We start from the raw sequence: 6,861 nt of genomic DNA on the forward strand, positions 1-6,861 counted from the left end.
ATCTGGCAAACCCAACTTTTGAGATGAAAAAAAAAAAAAAAAAAAAAAAACAGCACAGAGGTGTCACTTACAGGCTGCATCTGGGCAGCAGGCCCTATTCCAAATGTTTTGCACAGAATAGCTTTACACCAACACACGGAAGTAAGTCATTGTTGAGCTTCATGCAGACAGATGAGAAAACTGAAGCACAAGAAGTTAGTCACTTGTCCAATGTCACACAGCCAGTAAGAGACAAAGTCAAGAAGAGAACAAGGTTGCTTGGCCTCAGAGTCTGTATGCTCAGCCATTATGCTAAACTAAGCTGCCTGCATGACACAAAGAGGTTAAGAGTTTAGACTCTGGAGTCAGAGGGATGGTAGCAGTGGAGTATGATACTCTGTGAGGCAATCCCATATGGGAAGGTCACCAGTTCAAGTCCAGAGACCTTCCTGTGTATGCCAGGCACATGTGTGCTCAGGATCTAGAGCTGATAGAAGGCTAGGAGTTGGTCACAGCTACAGGGCCCTGTTGAGGGTTCTCTCTCTCTCTCTCTCTCTCTCTCTCTTGCAAATGAAAGAAAGAAACAAATAAACAAAACAAAGTTCAGGTTCTGGGACCCAACAAAAACCAAGATCCATATTCCAACTGCACTCATGACCTTAGAAAAATTATTCCACTAGGTTCCAGGTTTATCATAGTAAGTATGGCTGGATTTGCTGAATAAAGTCATTAGTACTGTGCCCAACACATGGCAAGCTTTCCAAAGATTTTAGCTGGTCACTACTGGTGAGGAATGGATAAGCTCAGAGCAAATGGATCAGGAAGTCTGGCCCATGGCAGGGTAGTCCTAGGAAGAAATCAACTCGGGAAAAGAACACATTCCTCACACAGCCCTGCCTCTCCACTGAAGGGCGGGCCAGAATGGAAGGAAAAGTAAGGGAAGAGAGATGGTGTGATCGGGGACCAGAAGAAACCTTTACAAGTGAGAAGAGGCTGGCTGTGTTTTGGACAAATTAAGATAAAGAAGGGAAGCCAACACAAGACTCGTTCTGGGGATGAAAGACACTCTAATGAGCTAGTGTGAGGCAGTGGCTTCCCAGGGTGATTGAATTAAACACTCTCTTTAGCCAAACAACTAAGCTAACCGATTTTTTATTTTTACTGAATCTTTAGTTGCCTGAATTAAGCAACTCCTTGATGTAGCATGATCATTTTCTTCTCTGTCTTTATCTACTCAGCCAGAAGAGTTTAAATTTCTCTTCCAGGAAAGGAACAATCTCTCATAGGAAACTATGAAGCCAGAATAAAGTCCTAACTTCTGTGTGAACAACTTCTTTTTTGTTATTGTTTTGTTTTGTTAATTTGCCAGAAAGCACTCTCTCTCACACACAGGAGAGACAAACAAGCACCTCCGGTGGGGCATGGTCACACTGTAATCCCTTCTCGTATGCATCCACATTTAACATGTGCATTTATGTAAATCACCAATTTATTGTATCTCCTTTCTCATTCTTACCCCCCAATCTCATAGGATCTGGCAAACCTAGCTATGTAGCTGAAAAAAAAAAAAAAAAAAAAAAAAAAAAAGGTGTCACTTACAGGCTGCATCTGGGCAGCAGGCCCTATTCCAAATGTTTTGCACAGAATAGCTTTACACCAACACACGGAAGTAAGTCATTGTTGAGCTTCATGCAGACAGATGAGAAAACTGAAGCACAAGAAGTTAGTCACTTGTCCAATGTCACACAGCCAGTAAGAGACAAAGTCAAGAAGAGAACAAGGTTGCTTGGCCTCAGAGTCTGTATGCTCAGCCATTATGCTAAACTAAGCTGCCTGCATGACACAAAGAGGTTAAGAGTTTAGACTCTGGAGTCAGAGGGATGGTAGCAGTGGAGTATGATACTCTGTGAGGCAATCCCATATGGGAAGGTCACCAGTTCAAGTCCAGAGACCTTCCTGTGTATGCCAGGCACATGTGTGCTCAGGATCTAGAGCTGATAGAAGGCTAGGAGTTGGTCACAGCTACAGGGCCCTGTTGAGGGTTCTCTCTCTCTCTCTCTCTCTCTCTCTCTCTCTCTCTTGCAAATGAAAGAAAGAAACAAATAAACAAAACAAAGTTCAGGTTCTGGGACCCAACAAAAACCAAGATCCATATTCCAACTGCACTCATGACCTTAGAAAAATTATTCCACTAGGTTCCAGGTTTATCATAGTAAGTATGGCTGGATTTGCTGAATAAAGTCATTAGTACTGTGCCCAACACATGGCAAGCTTTCCAAAGATTTTAGCTGGTCACTACTGGTGAGGAATGGATAAGCTCAGAGCAAATGGATCAGGAAGTCTGGCCCATGGCAGGGTAGTCCTAGGAAGAAATCAACTCGGGAAAAGAACACATTCCTCACACAGCCCTGCCTCTCCACTGAAGGGCGGGCCAGAATGGAAGGAAAAGTAAGGGAAGAGAGATGGTGTGATCGGGGACCAGAAGAAACCTTTACAAGTGAGAAGAGGCTGGCTGTGTTTTGGACAAATTAAGATAAAGAAGGGAAGCCAACACAAGACTCGTTCTGGGGATGAAAGACACTCTAATGAGCTAGTGTGAGGCAGTGGCTTCCCAGGGTGATTGAATTAAACACTCTCTTTAGCCAAACAACTAAGCTAACCGATTTTTTATTTTTACTGAATCTTTAGTTGCCTGAATTAAGCAACTCCTTGATGTAGCATGATCATTTTCTTCTCTGTCTTTATCTACTCAGCCAGAAGAGTTTAAATTTCTCTTCCAGGAAAGGAACAATCTCTCATAGGAAACTATGAAGCCAGAATAAAGTCCTAACTTCTGTGTGAACAACTTCTTTTTTGTTATTGTTTTGTTTTGTTAATTTGCCAGAAAGCACTCTCTCTCACACACAGGAGAGACAAACAAGCACCTCCGGTGGGGCATGGTCACACTGTAATCCCTTCTCCATTTCTGTCTCTTTTTAGGATTTTGGGCACTCACATGCATGTGCCTGGTATGTTTTGCACACTGCTGGGTCCAAGCACTCAAACTGAAAGTTGTCAGCCACCTAGGATCAAGCTGCTTTAACTACCAGGTCACAGGCTACCCTCAACAACTTCTCTTTTTTTTTTAATTATTTTATTTAACTTTATTTATTATTATATCATTATTATTTTTCAGTTTGATCAGAGAGAGACAGAGAGAGAGAGAGGTAGTGAGAAAGCAAGCCACCAGGTCCGAGACTTGAACCGTGGTCGGCCATGTGGGAGTCCAGCGCCTTTAACCACCACGCCACTTGCCGGCCCCAACAACTTCTCTTTTTTATTATTAATTTATTTTTATATTGCTAGAGGGCACATGTGCTCACTAAAGACTAAAGAGAAAAAGCATCCCTGAGGGGTGTGGTCATGGCACAACCCCTTCTCTTCCAGCTCTCCTTCCTATATAGATTTTTAGACATGCACACAAATGTCCAAATTACACACCCAAACCATATGACCCATGTAGGTTTTCAAGCCATTAAAGCTAATATTCAAACCACGGTTGACCTTATGCGATCCAACTCTTTAAACACGAGGTTATGGGGTTGGCCTATGTGTGGGCAACTTTTTCATACCAGGAGTCATCATGGAATCACTGGATATGAAAAAATTCTTCTGTGAAGTTGAATGATGTCTCAGCATGAAAACCAGTGCTCTGGGAGGTTCAAGGTTCCAGGTTTGAGTCAGAGACCTCCCTGAATATTCTGGACATCTGTGTGCCTGTGATTCAGGGCTAGCTGGGGCTGGGGGTGGAAGGCTATGTGAAGACTCTGTTGGAGGTGTTGTCTCTCTCTAAAACACAGGCAAAATAATAAACAGACTTCAAAAAAACATAAAGAAAGAAAACTATTGTAGTCCAAATTGAGTATCTTGCAATAACCCACGATCTGGAAATTTTCTTGTGCTTCTAGCCTAATGCTTATCTTGCTTGTTGACCTGGAGACCTATTCTCTAAAAGCATTAAAAGGGACTTGGGTGCTGAAATCGAATCTAGAAGTCAAGACCTAAAGACTAAGAATCAGAAAGACCTGATGTTGAGTCCAGCCTCTGCCACTCATTGCATGGCCTTAGGCAAGGCTCACGTCCCCACTTTGTGTCTGGTTTCTCATTTGTAAAATGAGGACCATTTATTTCCTTTAGGATTCTGTGATTTTTGTGAACTCATTCTATGACAAAGATAGTCTTTGATCAGTAGATACTATCTATTGCATGATTTATTATTGGGGAGGCATCATTATCTTGGTTGGTGGTTTTATATGATAATCACTAGTCCTCAGGGACTTGGAATAATTTCACCATCAAAATTTTCCATTATAGTGGCATTATAGCTCTGTTTCAACAAGCTTGCTCAAGTAACTTTCTCATTGCAAATTCACTTGATAATAGCATTATAAATGGCATCTCCAAAGACTTCAATTAAAATTGATTTGTCATTGTAATCTTAGCTAATAATGGTATGGTAATGGCATTATAATGAGGAGATCAAAGACTTACATTGAAATGATTTTGGCATTGTTATCCTATATTCTAAATGGCTTTGAATAGGCTGCTCTATACATAGATTTGAAACTGTTGTGTCATAGTGATATTAAAAGCTAAAAGACTAGGTAATGGAATCATCCACTCCTTTCTCTCAAAGTCCAGCTTGGAATGTCTCCCATAAAGGTAGAGTTCAAACAGAGTTTCAGTTTAAAATCCCCCCACCTAGCATCACAGGAAAAAGGAAAGAGAAAGAGGAGGCTAATGAATGCATGGAAATGCTGCCTTTCTGAGGAGCTAGCCCAGTTCCTCCTCCTTCAGCAGATGTTGGGGCTGAGCATTCCTTGCTCTGGGCTGGGGCTGGGTCATGCTGACCTGAGGGACAGAAACCAGACCTGAGCCCAGGGCTCCCATTGGTGAAGACACCACTCTTGCTCCTTTACAAGTGGTCTTCAAGTGGCTGGGAATTGAGAACCTGCAACTTCTGCTGTTTAATATCCCTTGTTTCTCTTCCCTTGTCACTTCATGTTATAGTTATGGCCCTTGAAGGTAGTGAGTGGAGTTGAATCCTTGGACTCATGACTACCTCGCTGTGAGACCAGCCACGTGGATGGTTGGTTTGGGTTTATTTTGATAGGGACTTAAATGAAATGAAATAAATTATAGACTCAGCCTATATTTACTTTGTAAAATACTTTAAGATTCTAATCTTAGGAACCAGCAAATGGTGTAATGGTTACATTGCTGGTCTCCCATGTAGTTCATCACAGTTTGAGTCTTGGACCTGGTGGCTTAAAACACACCGGGCGCATGTGTCTACATGCCCAAAATCCTAAGAGGAGAATGGAGGAGAAGGGATTGGGGCATAGCCATCCCCCTTTAGGGTGATTTCTTACTTCCTGTCTCTCTGTCTCTCTCTGTCTCCTCAGTGAGTCCACACACCCTATAGCAAAAATCTCTCTCTCTAAAAAGAAAAAAATTAATACTGTTCTAGTTTAGAGAATATTGCTATTACATTGGGTGGTATAACCAACAATGATATAGTTCTTACAATGTGACCAAAGCTATCCTTAACTTTTTTTTTAGGTCTTGCTATAAGACACATGTTTTTCCTTTTCTTCTCTATTTTTTTTTTTTTTTTGGAGAGGGTTTTTCCTATAGGGTGGGTGTGTGGGCAGGTTTTTTCCTATAGGGTGTGTGTGTGTGCTCTCCAGAAAGACAGAGAGAGATAGAGATAGAAAGACAGAAAGTAAGAAATCATCCCCCCAGGGGGAAGGCCACACCGCAATCCCTTCTCCTCCATTCTTCTCTCGGAATCTTGGGCACACACGTACACGCACCGGGCGCAAGTTTAAGCCACTGAGTCCTGGACTCGAACTGCAGTCGACTACATGGGAGTCCAGCGATGTAGCCATTACACCAACTGCTGGTCTTTCACAGAGAGACAAAGAAAGAGGGATGGGGGAGCCAGTGAGGCAGTTGCACTTCCGCCATCTGGTCAGAGGGCTGCAGGCTGGACGCGGACACTCAAGGAGCGTTGTTGGCATCCTGTTCCTGACCGCGCTCCTCCACAATTGCATTCCCTGCAGGCAGTGGATAGAAGCACTTCGTGTCTTTTCAGGCGAAGCAGAAGATGATCCGTTGCCTGGAGATCTAGACAAAAACCACTACTGGCTGAACATGCCGTACTTGACCCCGGAGCAGGAGTACTGCCACGCCAGGGATGTAGGGCAGAGGCCTTCCAGGCCATCAAGGAGGTCAACGCTTCCAACTTCCCTCCACATGGATTTGCTGTAGACCAGCTCAGCCATCTCAATGTCACTAAGAAATGGTCCTAACCCTGTGGTTTGCTTTTATAGATCACTGGGCCACCCTGTCCTTACCTGCCCTGGTACTAAAAAACTGGAGCTTCCAAAAAAAAAGTCAGCTTTTGCTCATACACTTACTAAAACAGACATGAACGTAGTGATGTGCATTTAACCCTCTAATACTTAAAAGTATAGTTGTCTAAACTATCTCTTTAGCTGGATAGAAGGTATCAGGGATTTCCTGTGCCATAAATGCTGCATAATAATTATAAAGTTGCACAGTAAAGCCACGAATTATAATTTGGGATCCATGCTTACATTAACAGTTGAGATACTTGAGGGGTTTTATCATGCAATGTCAGGTTGCTGGCCTTCTCTCATTAATTGCTTACATTTAAATGGAGGAGCCAGCTGGTGTCAAGGTGAAGGCCACTGGATCCAACCTGGCTGACTATGCCCTTTTGAGTCCTGGACCCAACTACTAGAACAACCTACCAGGTGTGTGTATTTGGGTGCCCAAAATCCCTGGAGGAGAAAGGACCGCCACCCCTTTCCCTAT

The 6,861-nt window shown here is 43.0% G+C and overlaps 1 pseudogene; it reads left to right on the plus strand.

Annotated features, from left to right (window-relative positions):
* Positions 1 to 5,952: 5,952 nt before the first annotated feature.
* Positions 5,953 to 6,332, plus strand: LOC114007792 (ribosomal protein 63, mitochondrial-like; annotated as a pseudogene).
* The last annotated feature ends 529 nt before the right edge of the window (positions 6,333 to 6,861 follow it).

The sequence above is a fragment of the Tupaia chinensis genome, unplaced genomic scaffold (assembly GCF_000334495.1).
Source record: "Tupaia chinensis unplaced genomic scaffold, TupChi_1.0 Scaffold000235_1, whole genome shotgun sequence".
Taxonomy (NCBI): domain Eukaryota; kingdom Metazoa; phylum Chordata; class Mammalia; order Scandentia; family Tupaiidae; genus Tupaia; species Tupaia belangeri.